Source organism: Pteropus vampyrus, unplaced genomic scaffold (assembly GCF_000151845.1).
Source record: "Pteropus vampyrus isolate Shadow unplaced genomic scaffold, Pvam_2.0 Scaffold39, whole genome shotgun sequence".
Taxonomy (NCBI): domain Eukaryota; kingdom Metazoa; phylum Chordata; class Mammalia; order Chiroptera; family Pteropodidae; genus Pteropus; species Pteropus vampyrus.
Genome location: NW_011888820.1, coordinates 264,062 through 277,318, shown reverse-complemented (window position 1 = coordinate 277,318; position 13,257 = coordinate 264,062). Strand labels below are relative to the sequence as shown.

Here is a 13,257-nt window from a genome sequence, read left to right as displayed (position 1 = left end):
TGGGGCCAGGTATTTCTAGGTTTGAATGTCTGTTCTTTGTAGCTGTGTGACTTTGAACAATATATTTGAACTTTCTGAACCTCGGGTTCCTCAGTTCTGATATGGGGGTAATGAAATTTATTTTGACCCACTGCCTGATTTCTCATAAACTCCTGACATGCGGTGCCATGTTTATTTTAGTGGATGGCTCTCAGAATTCCACTGTCCCACATGATTCTGGATTGTTAAATGAGTGGGAGGGAACATGTCTATGTGGGTGAGTTTATTTGTTCTCTTGAAGAGCCATCTGGATGTAGCCATGTGGATTTCTTGCACTAACTCTGCTTGGGCTTGTTTTGCCCACTGTTGTGGAGAGTGCTAAGAAAGGGCTTGGCAAAAGGGTCAAGTTCAGGGTTGCCAACGGGCTTGGAAAATCCCCCAGTTGGACAATCCTTTCATCGAAGACTGAGGGTGAACTACAGTGGGCAGATCTCAGCATGGGGCACACTTCATGAAACATTATGAGTTAGGAATATAAGGTTTAGCTCCCTTTATGAGCTTTCTTTTTAACGGATAGTTGAAACTAAGCAGCTTTGTTCAAAATAAAATTTAAATGCTACAAACCTAGAGTGAATCTTTAGGGTTTTTTTTTGTTTGTTTGTCTGTCTTTTTTTGGAGAATTGAAAAAACCTTCACCCTTCTTTTATTTTGTCTTTTAACCTCTAATGAGTTTGACAGTGGTATCTTCATACAGTTTTTGTTTTTTCTTCTTTTTCTCCACCTTTTGAGCAAGCAGAGTTTTTTGTGAAATAGAAGACTTCAGTGATTTTGACCTTTACCTCTGGTCCTCTGGGTCCAGCTGGGTGTGCTAGTGAAATTCAAACTGAAGAACAGTCTGAGGTCAGCTTGGTGCATCCCTGTTGGAGGCAGGGAGACAGTGGGACTTGGACAAAGGCTGTGCAAGTTCTATTTTGTGTTTTGCATCCCTGGATTCATGAGTGTCCCTGTCCCTGAGACACAATATTGAGGATTTTAAACTGACGGAAATGAAAAGATAAAACTGCCTTTCAAGCCCTGAATCTCAAGGTTCAGCACTCTCCTAGATTCTCTTTCATCTCTGAAGGATGGCGGCCGAGGCTGTTTTTCCTTGAACTTTCTTCATTACTGCAGACGTCATTCACTGTAAAGAGAGAGTCCTTCACATTTATTTTGGTTATTGTTGGCAAAGCTGCATTTAAAAAAATTTTTTTAGCATTTATGTTGAATGCCCCTCATGACATTAAAAAAAATCAGGTGCTCAGAGGTCTCTTGATAAGTGTTGTTCTGTTTTGGGCTTACCAGCCAAGCAGAAGAGTCTTTTGGGAGCATTTCTGTCATTTACACTAGGAAAGGAGGGGGCACGAGTCACAGCTTCTTCACATGGACCCATAATTGCTATCACTAGAAAATGGTTGTCTACAGTTTGAGTACTACTTGTTAGACTTAAATCTTCCACCTCGTCCTGTCTGTGATTGCCCTTCCATCATTAGAGTAACACACACTTGTTCTTTATTAATTCATAATAAAATACAGTTTTAGGTAATACCAAAAATTGGATGTGGTTGAAACTAGGTTTCAGAGACCAGGTAGACCTGCTAGGGAGGGTGGGCCATGCATCCCATGAATGCGTGTATGGGGTCCATTAGGCAGGAGGTGGTGGCAGGAAGGTGCTTGGTGGTCTTTAGCCCCGTGTGACCTGGCTCCATATCACCTCTCCAGTGCCATTTCCCACCATATTCACTTGATTTCGTGCTCCAGCCCTGTTGGCTTTCTTTTAGTTCTTCTAATGTGCAGTCCTCTCTCTGGCTCAGAATATTTGCACATGGTTCCTTCAGCCTGCACTGCTTTTTTCTCCACTCTTCTTTCCTTAGCTTTCTCAGGGGGCCTTCCTTTACTCCACTCGCCTATGATATGCCCTTCTAGCACTCTGTGCTTTTCCTTCTTGGTATTTAGAGTAATTAGCAAGTATGTGTTTATTTGTTTGGTTATAAATTTTTGTCTATAGTTCCATGAGGGCAAAAACAGTCAGTTTCACTGACCACTGCAGATAGCAGAGTGCTTGGTGCACAGAGAGGGTTCAATAAGCATTTGTTAAATTTGAATGGACCAATGGGAGGAAAGAATGGCCCTCTCTGTGGTCATGTTGACTGTGAAGGCGTTGACCCCTCGTATAGAGACTCCTGTGAGGTTTCCATGGCCTGACTGACTCTGTCCTTGAGCTAAACACATGCTGGCCACGGTTGGTTGCCATGTCTTTGCCGAGGTTAGGCTAAATAGGATAAGATGATTTATATGGAAAATACAATAACTTAAAAACATTTTGTTTAAGATACGATTCCAGGCATTACCTGTAAATTCACATTAACTCCTTGTGAAACTTGTTAGTTTAAAAGTTTCACAGATGGAAGAGCTAAGTAAGGCTCAGAGAAATAAATAAAAAAGATAAGAACATCTATTTCTCCTAAATTTCAAATGGGATGATTCCAAAAGAGTGCTTTGATCCCATGTCCTTCTTATCCATTAACTGTGGTGGTGAAGGATCAGCATCCTGAACCTGGGGGGCTAAGTCCCAGGACCCATCTTGTCAATCCTCACATACTCTACCTCTTCTGCAGGCTTTAGATCTGGACCTTTGAAAGTCTGTTAATTTTCAGCCTAGGACCCAAGATCTTTGCTGTGCTCCCCAGAAGCAGACCCTGAGACAGGGGTCCATGGACGAGAGATTTGTCAAGGAAATGATCCCAGGAGAAACCAGTGATGGCATGGAGAGACAGAATGGGGAAGGGGAAAGAGCCAAGCCGGAATGACATTTCAGGCAAAGTTTCATTTTTAACTCGATCCCACCAGGAAGCTCAGAGTTTGTCCTCATGCAAGGCAAGAGAGCTGGGCTTTCACACTCCTTCCTGTACTAGTCATACTTTGGCTCTACTAGCCTGTGGTGTCTCCTAAGAGAGGAGCAGATGCAGACTGCCAGAGGCCAAAGAACACGGGGCCAGGGGAGGGGCAATCAAAAAAGTAAAAGGAACTTGAGGGGATCTGAGAGCAGTGCTGGCAATGTCCATTACAAGATAGGTAAGAAATTATGCTAAATATTATAGACAGACCTCCACATGAAAGTGAGTTTTCCTAAGTTAATTCTAATAATAGGTACTATTTATTGAAGCCTACTCTATGCCAGGTATTGTTTGCTTTACACATAACATTTAATTCATACAATAACCTTATAATAGTATTATTATAATTACTCTCCTTATTTTATGGGTGAGGAAGCTGTGGTTTGAAAAAATTTAAATGGCTTGCCCAACTTCTCACAGATGGAAGTAGCAGAGGCTGTATTCAGATTCAGGCTTGTACGAGTCTGAACTTGAAGTTTTAAAGCAATAGCTTAAGGCAGTCTTTACTTTCCTAGGCAAATTCAGAAGGACATGAATGGATGTTGAACATAAGACATAAGAGCCCCAGCTTTAATCAAGTATGTTACTCCTCTAATAGTGTAATGACCATCTAGCTGTCTATTTATTTTCTCACAGTAATGGAGGCAGAGATCAAGGTGTCAGCAGAGTTGGCTTCTTCTGAGTCTCTCTCCTTGGCTTGTCAATGGCCGTCCTCTCCCTATGCCTTCACATGATCTTCCCTCTGTGTGTGTCTAATCTCTTCTCATAAATACATCCATTATATTGGATTAGGGCTCACCCAGATAACCTTATTTTACCTTAACTACCTCTTTATAGACTCTGTCTTCAAATACAATCTCATTCTGAGGTACTGAGGGTTAAGACTTTAACATATAAATTTGGAGAGGTGTGGAACACAATTCAAACCATAACAGAGAAGTGTTTCCAGAACCCAATTATATGCCAACATTTATGTTCCTTATTTTTTCAGGAAAATAGTATCAGGACACTTAAATCTACTAGTTCTTGGAGGTGCCTCTCTTTATCAAACTTTCTTGATTTAATCCTTGGTCGTGGCAGACACTATTCTGCGTGAGGCAAAATTCCACCCCTCAGGAACTGTGGAGTAGCCACTCAGAGAGCTCGAGGTGAAAACCAGAATAAAGTGAGAGGGAAAGAGGCTATTTCCTTTTCATCAATGTTTACATGTTTAAAAGAATTGGTGTGAGATTTTTTTGAAAAGGAGAGTTGTTTCTTTTGATCATTACTTTTTTTTTTGAAAAGGAGAGTTGTTTCTTTTGAACATTATTTGAGAGGTGGTGCTGAGTAGGTCCTAACCAGCCACGTGGAGACCAGGCACCAGGCCTTGGGAGCATCGGGAGTGGACACACAGGGTATGTCCCCACCTCACTCCTTATCCACAGCCATCCTCCTTCCCTTCGGAGGTTGTGATGAGACTGGCAGGCACTTGGCCAAATGACTTGTTAGTTTGTTTTTGAATTGCCCACATGGTCCAAAAAGTAATTTATTGCTGTCTTTTCAGAATATTGTGAGCCCAGCGTTTAGCCACATCTAGGATATGTAGGGGCTTCACAAATAAAATCAAGAGAAAAAAGGAAGGCCACTTAACAGAAACAGTTCTACTTACCACAAACTTAACATTCCCCCAGAACCTAATAATACTTCCCTGTATACCTGAGAGGAAAGAATCAGAATCATTTTCCTTATTTAACAAGAGGCAAATCGATGGGGAAGGTAGTGGTTTCTATATCTCCAGGTGGTAAGAAGGACAGCAGAAAGGACAATGGGGTTTCGTCTCTAAGGCCAGCTCTCCCTGGATAAGAAGTTACAGAGGAGAAGGTGGAATTCACATGCTCTCAGTGCTGGCACAAAGACTGGGTTGAGACAGGTGAAGGAGTATGCTACCCACACAGGGTTAGCGCTGGAAAGGCCGAACACCACCTAGGTCAGCCCCTCCCTCCCTCTGCCAGCATAGTGCTCTCAGTGGGTATGTGATGGTAAGCAAAACCAAACACACTGATGTCTGCATAGAGCTCATTATATAGAGCTTTTTGATCATGCTCAACTTCTACTTCCAAATTTGAAAGTCCTCAACTTTGCTGAGAAAACCCCCTGGTGAAAGGAAATGAATTCACATGCTGTTCCCACATCTTCTTGGGATTCAGGCCTAAAAAGAAAAAGACAAAGAAAAAAAGGGCCTGGCTGGCATTATTGATTTCTGGTTTCTATGAAATTTATTAGTTTAATGATGCTGGGTTGCCCATTTTTCAGTTCCAGAGGGAAACATTTCAGGGAAGGTTTAAGAAGCTTTCTGCATTAGGCAGGGGTAGGTGTAGGGTTTGGGACCTTCCTACTTACAAATTCTGTGGTTCTACCAGGTATTCTCCTGGTAGGACAAACAAAAGCCTGAGATGGTAGGTTTTCCTAGGACATCAGACTCAGGTTATGTTCCTGCCCAGCTGATTCCATGTGAGCATTCTCCGTTGTTCATCCTCTCCTGTTCCCTTTTTTCTTTTTCTTTTTTGTCTCTGATTACCCACCTTGCCCTGCCTTATTCTTTTCCCCAATTTCTGCCTTTTTCTCTATTCTTGTGGCTTTCTCTCTGCCTAACTCTTTTGTTGTTTTTGCATGTATTGCTTGCTTTGGTAGGTCTTTGCCTGTGTAAATGCAATCTGCTTACTTGAAAGTTTGAAATGGTTTTTAATTTTTAATATTGGAATCAAAGTGTATAATTCTGGGAATACAGGGGATAAGATTCCAAGAAACAATACCAGGAGGCCTCATAGGACCGTGTATTATCATCAAAGAGTCTGTGGGATCATAAATTACAACCATTGCCTGACACTTCAGTCTAAAATTTGCTACCTCAGTGCTTTAAGTAACTAGCTTTTTCTTTGGTTTTAGTATTTATTTATAGATATATAACAATGCTTGCTTTCTTTGAGAACAGATTAGTGCTACTATTCAAATTGTATTTATCTTTTATTTATTTTTATTTTAATTAATTTATTGGGGGTGACATTGGTTAAATAACTACATAGGTTTCAAGTGTACAATTCTATAATCAATTATCTGTATACTGCATTGTACGCTTACCACCTAAAGTCAAATCTCTTTTTGTCACCATATATTTGACCCCTTTTACCCTTATCTACCTGCCCCCTTCTCCCTTTCTCTCTGGTAACCACTAAACTATTGTCTGTGTCTATGAGTTTTTGTTTGTTTGTCTTGTTTTTTTGCTTTCACTTTTACATTCCATATATGAGTGAAATCATATGGTTCTCATTTTTTTCTGTCCGATTTATTTTGCTTAGCATGATAATCTAAAGATCCATCCATGTTGTTACAAATGGCAGTATTTTCTTATGGCTGAGTAATATTCCATTGGATCTACGTATCACATCTTCTTGATCCAATCATCTGTCAAAGGGCACTTTGGTTGTTTCCATGTCTTGGCCACTGAAGAATGCTGCAGTGAACATGGGGGTATTTATCTTTTAGATTAGTAAATTTCCCTACTTCCCATAATCAGGTTGGATATATTACAAATGTTAAGAAGACATCACTTTAAACCCAAAATTGAAGACAACCCAACATGGGAACTAGTCTTCTCAGTTTGGATTACTACCTGAGAGGTTTTTTTTTTTTTTTTTTTAGGCGAGGCAACCTTTGGTTGACCTCAGATTGCAAAGACCTTGTCAGCTTACAATCCTTTTTTTAAAAATTTTTAAAAATATTTTACTCCTTCAGCACCTGGTCTTCCTAGGTGGTCTTCCATCCAAGTACTAACCAGGCCCGACCCTCCTTAGCTTCTGAGATCAGATGGGATCGGGCTTGTTCAGGGTGGCATGGACGTAGACTACCTGAGAGTTTTAAAGTTGAGTTGCTTAAAAAAATTTTAAAAATAGCTTGAGCTATTTTCTAGATTGTTCAATAGATATTTAAGGGAAAATGAATGCCTTTCATCCCCCTTTTCATGTTTGGTGAAATAAAGAAAAGCTCAAAGCTTGGTGGAATTAATTTTGGCTAAGATTGGCAGTTTTTGGTGATTGAGGTAAACATGTAGATGATGATAAACATATGCTAACTTTTCATAGAAAGAGGACCCTGATACCCCTGAGAGGAATTTTTCTGAAGGCTGGATGCATTTGCATAATTGCAACCACATTCTTTCTTCTGGATCTTTTTTGACCAGAAGTATACTTTATCAGTTGTCCAGCTGGGGTTTGCATATGGACTAGTCAGCTCTGGCTAGGCTGGCCCTGAAATGTCAACTGCTGTCAAATGTCAAAAAGATTATTTCCCAAGCATAATATATATATATCTAACAAGGCTAAATGGAAGAGGGGCTCTGTTCCTTGTAATTCCTCTGAGAATCAGGCTGATGGAGGCTTCGTGGCAGGCATAATCTTAGTTTGCTGCATACTGAAGAAGAAAATGAAGGATTAAGCAGGATATTTTAAGATTAAGAGCCAATCTTGGAAGTGTTCTATTTTGCTTTTGCAAACATCCTATCTGCTAGAACTTAGGTACAGTGCTCCAGCCAACTGCAAGGAAGGCTAGGAAATGTGGTCTTCTTATGTATGCAGAAAAAGGGATATGAAATGAGATTCTAGGATCTCTGGGTGCTTCATAAGTTTCTCTTAGTTCAAATGGACTCTTCCTTGGTCCTGTGAATTAAGGAGATAAGGTATTTGCCTTTTACTCCCATATATAATTGTGGAGCTGTTTTATACTCCCATTGGAAGAGGGGAGCATAGCAGACCTACAGCAGTCACTGGTCTATAGCAGTTCGGAAATCCCACTGGGCAGACATTGTGATTATCTTACTTTGGGGGTGAGGATTTTACCTTAATTAGACCCTGCTATTTTTTGGATAATGTGTGCCTCTGGCGTCTTGGATGTCCTTACCTGATGGAGCTTTCTGAGCAGTCGAGTAACGTCACTGGAGCTGCACTTTGGGAAGTGCCTTTGGGTCAGACAAACAAGTTAGAAAATTATTACAGAAATTCAAGAGATAGATAATTATCCGCTGAACCAGTGTGGCAGTCAGCGAGAAAGAAAGGCCTCTCTGCTCTGTGATAATCTGGCCAGGAATATCTGAAGAAGGGACCCTTAACTTTCAGAGACCTTTAGTTGTAACCTTTCTGAATCAAATAAGAGATTTAGCACTCAGAACATGCTTCTATCATTCTCCCTTGCATATAATACAGTAGATGAATGTCTGTAGCAGACATTGCTAGTAGTCCACCCGCTAGCCATTTCCTCCTTTCTTCTTCCTAACAGAGCGTGTTCAGACCTCCCTTCTTTCACATGTCTATGTGCTTCAGGGAAAGCTGTCTTCACTTTCAGCCCTAGTGGTGGATCCTAGTCAGTCTCCAAAAGTATTGGGAGTCCCAGTCCTCCTGTTGGTGCTGTTTTAGGGTGGGGTTGTAACCCGGGAGATGTGAGGGGAGATTTCTGGAGCTGGGGGCTTCTGGGAGATGTTTCCTCCTATGTGGGGGCCATCTGGAGAAGCGACAGCTCTTCACCTGTGGACTTTACTGTGTCTGGATGCGAAGCTTAGAACTCTCGCGGCCATCTGGAGGACGAAGCCAACCCATGGTGAAGAACAAAGCCATGGGAATCACAGAAGTTGGATGGCCAGGTTTCTGAACTTGTTTTTAAAGTTAACATGTTTTATTGTCTTCTGTTGTAGTTTTTAAAGTTAACATGTTTTATTGTCTTCTGTTGTAGTTTTTAAAGTTAACATGTTTTATTGTCTTCTGTTGTAGTTTCAGTTGCAACTTTCAGTTATCAGTATATGAAGGCATCCTGATAATGGTAACTCTTTCAAAATGAGGCACTGGGGAGAGAAGACAGTTCCAGAAAATGAAAATTTTATTCACTCTGATATTTTTATTCACTGTGCTTCTGGATATGAGAATGCACTCTAAGATTTGTTTGCTTGTTTGTTTGTTTATTTACTCATTCCATCACATATTTGTGGATGAATAAGACCTTCAGGTCTTTTTCTCCACATATTCCATTTCATGTATAAATAAGATTCCTGAAAACCCTTTTTCCTTGTGATGTAACACCCAGGAAGATGATTGACAGTAGCCAAATATCTGATCAGAAAATCTTCTCAAAGAGAACCTAACTTGTGGCATTCTGCATACAAATCCACCAATGGAGACTGGAATCCAGCTGACTATACACATGTGGCGATGGCTCAGTGGCCGCCTCAATTGTGTTTGGATAGTAGCTCTGTGTTTAGTCAACTGTGAACTTGTCGGTGAACTGCAGGCCTTCCCCCTCACCCATTCCCTTTCCCAAACAACCACACAACACCTACCCTGGACAGATTCCAGTTGTCCTACACTTCTTAGGGTCCACCTCTGCTTATATGGCCAACCCACTAGAGTATTAGCATCTTCCTCTTTCCTATAAACACTCAATCTGAGCTCATTACAGAGGTGTGTCCTTTTCCAGCCTGCTGGCTTCTCCTCTGAAATGAGCTCAGGCTCATCTGAGCTTGGAATATAAACTCATTCCCTGAACTGGTTTCTCCTCTCAGGCAGGTGTCTTGGTGCTCTGACACGAGGCTGCCAAATGCACTTGCTTGTGTACAAAGTTAATGAAAAGAGGAACAGAAATGTCAAATCTCTGACACCTTGCCTTTCTTAATAATAAGTTGTCAGCTGCCAAAGACAGAAACTTCACATCCTCCCATCCCCTCCCCTCTTCCAGACCAGGAATTGGGATTTGATGGTTTTGCAGCAAATTCAAATAATCACTTTTTTCAGATACTTGTTATTATCTAACCTTAGATGGTGGTGAGTGCTCTTAAAGACTCTTCCTACGGAATCCTTCAGCTAAAGCAGTGGAGAAATCCAATAGCCCCTGGGCTGGCAGCCAATACTTATAAAACTTATTAGTCATCTCTTCTGTCTCAGAGCCTATGTTCTTTCTGTGAGAGACAAAAAGGCCCGAGAATGTGAGAACTGCCAGGAGGCCTGCTGGACACATTCCTGTGATTGCTTGCACTTGTGTGGCATCATTGTGCCCATGGCAGCGGCTTGGTGAGCAGGGAGACTTCTTTTAGGAAGCTGCTCAGTGGAGTACCTACAGATAAATATTCTCAGTGGTTTCCAAGAGTTGTTTTTGTCTCTGTACGTAGTGAGAACCATGGCTCCTTCTGCCTCAGCCAAGCAACAGAGGGACATATGTGTCCTTTTGGAACTACTCTGAGTAACATAATGATAAAGCACTTTTGTAGGGAGGAAGAATCACTGCTTATGCTTATTGTGCAGAGCAGAGTGTGTAGAAGTCACCAGGTCTCCACCTTTAATGGTGTGCAAACTGTGCTTTTCACTAGGATTATCAGGAGGATCTCCTGCATTTACGTGTATGACTTCCAAAAAAGTCAAAGCTCTTCGCATGAATTATGTCTCATATTATTTTACATTCCTGCTAGATATCTGGAGCATTAAGTTTACTACTTGCTTGTTAGAAGTGATGGAAGAATTGGAACTGTGTGAACAGATCCAAGAATGTCTATAATCAATTGCTTCTCCCCATTTAGTTTTTGAGAAAAATAAATATAATACAAGGAGGCAACAATCTACAACTAGGAAGCAAAACAAGGCCTTATTGTTTGCTATAGCTTTGGGTCCAAACCCCAGCTTTTAGGAAGCTGAGAGGGACCATCTGGAATTCATTTCTCCAAAGCTGGTGAGCATTTTCTGTTTTGTCTCTTTAAACTCACACCTGCATCTTCAATCTTGCCACCAGGGGAGGACCATCCAACACACACATTGCCTGTGCTGGAGGTATCCATCTGGCATAGGTGGGGGCTTCCTGGTAACACCAGCTCTTTTCTAGGGGGCCAGGCCGAGGAACTCTATGGGAGGGTTAACTGTGTGCTTAGGAAATCTGAAAAGCTGGGGCAAAGAGAAGAAAATTCAGCTTCTTCGAATATTCCTAGAAAAGCTAGAAGGAAATCTCTAAAATAAGCATATAGTTTTTTTTCATTTTGAAGTAAAAATTTTTATTTATTTTTGTCAAAGGGAATTACATAATATTTTTAGTGCTTAGGCCTTTAGAGATATTGGTCTAGCCAAGATCTTTTCTTTTTTCTGGAGAAAAAACTGACAACATCTGAAAGGGAGTGGTGATGGCAAGACTTATTTGGTTGAGAGAACTTGCTACTCTGGAACCGTGGGTATAGCAGACAGAGGGGAGAGAACCATGCCCAGGAGCTGAACTTTTAGTGCAACGTGATTCCACCCACTAACAAACATGACCCGTCCAGTGTTCCCATGCCTGACTGATCCACATTAACTCTTCCTTCCTGGGGGTAGGGAGAACTATAGGGGAGAACAGAGGTAAACCTTGGACTCTTTACACTAGTATGTATCAGAATCATCTGGAGAACTTGCTAAAACACAGGATTCTGGGCCCTATCCCCAGATTTTTTTTTTCTAGTTTCAGGTGTACAGCATAGTGGTTAGACATTTATATAATTTGTGAAGTGACTCCCCAATTAGTCTAGTACCCACCTGGCACCATATATAGTTATTACAGTATTATTGACTATATTCCCTATGTTGTACTTCACATTCCCATAGCTATTTTGAAATTACAAATTTGTACTTTGTAATCCCTTCCCCGTTTTCAGCCAGCCCTTCACCTCTTCCCCTGTCTGGCAATCACCAGTTTGTTCTTTGTATCTATGAGTCTGTTTTCCTTTTGTTTATATTGTTATTTAGGTTCTACATATAAGTGAGATCATATGATATTTGTCTGTCTGACTTGTTCCACTTAGCATAATACTTTCTAGGTCCATCCATGTCATTGCAAATGGTAAGATTTCATTTTTTTTTTATAGCTGAGTAATATTCCATTGTATGTATGTAGCACAACTTCCTTATCCAATCATCTGTTTATTGGCACTTATATTGTTTCCATATCTTGGCTATTGTAAATAGCTCTGTGTTGAACATAGGGGTGCATATATCTTTTCGAATTAGTATTTTGGTTTTCTTATGGTAAATATCCAGAAGTGCTGTTGCTGGGACGTAAGATAGTTTCTGATTCTCTACATTTGGGTTTGGGATTGAGAATTTACATTTTTAACTTGTTCCCAGGCGATGCTGATGTTGTTGGTCCAGAGAACACACTTTGAGAATCTGCATCCTGAGATTCTGGGCATTGGGGTTTTACAAGTTTCCATAGGTGATTCTCGTGTGCCGCTAAGATTGAGAACCACTGCCTAGAGGCAACCTTTGCTCAAGGAAATCCAACAGAAATAAATAATTAAATTAAGAAATTAAAAATAATTTTCTTATCATGATCAAAACTAAAAATTCCTATTGTGATCCTACCATTTATGAAAAAAGAAAATTATAAACACATGTAAATCACACATCTATTTATCTATCTTATCTACAGAATGTTCTATTATGTACTTTAGGAATTAATGATAGCACACTAAATGCTCTCCAATGAATAAAACAAAAATATTAGTTCTTGTTTTAGTTTATATAGTTTATACACAAACTTGTATTAGTTATCTAGTTTATATAGTTCTTGTATTAGCTGTAAAAAATTTCCACAAAGTTAATGGCTTAAAAGGATTGAATTTTAAAAATTCTATAGCTTGAGAAAAATCAGTCTCACTGGGCTTAATTTCACGTATCAGCAGAGCTGTGTCCCCTCTGGAGGCTCTGGAGAATCTGTCTCTGTGCCTTTTCCAGCTTCCAGAGGCCACTTGCATTTCTTGGCTTGTAGTTCCTTCCTCCGTCTTCAAAGATAGCAGTGTGGCATCTTCCAGTCTCTCTCTGACTCTGATCTTCATGTCTCCCTGTTATAAGGACCCTTGTGATTAGATTGGACTCGCCCACATAATCCAGAGTAATATTTTTTTCTCAAGATTCTTAATTTAATAATTTCTGCAAAGTCCCTTTCATCATATAAGTTACATATAAGGTACATATTCACAGATTCTAGAGATCAGGATTTGGACATCTTTTGGGTAACATTATTTGGCCTACCATAGTTTTTGATGAGTTACAGTGGTAAGAGAAGGGAGGCAGAAAAATCAGAGAGAGAGAGAAAGAGAGAGAGAGATTAGGAGATGAGAGACACAAGACACTTCCCCTTTGTCTTTTTGCAGGTTTAATCACCTTTCAGCTGGTGATTTCTGAAAGTTTAAATGCTTTGCTACTGAGCTCCAGAGTTAAATTTTCCAGTCGCCCACTGGACACCTACTCTAGCCCTCATAGTTTAAGTTCAACGTGTTCAAAAATGAACTCGTCCTTGTCCACTGCATCCCCCCCCC

At 40.5% G+C, this 13,257-nt stretch overlaps 1 pseudogene; it reads right to left on the bottom strand.

Annotated features, from left to right (window-relative positions):
- Window positions 1-6,674: 6,674 nt before the first annotated feature.
- LOC111738546 lies at window positions 6,675-6,793 on the bottom strand (annotated as a pseudogene).
- Between the last annotated feature and the right edge of the window lie 6,464 nt (window positions 6,794-13,257).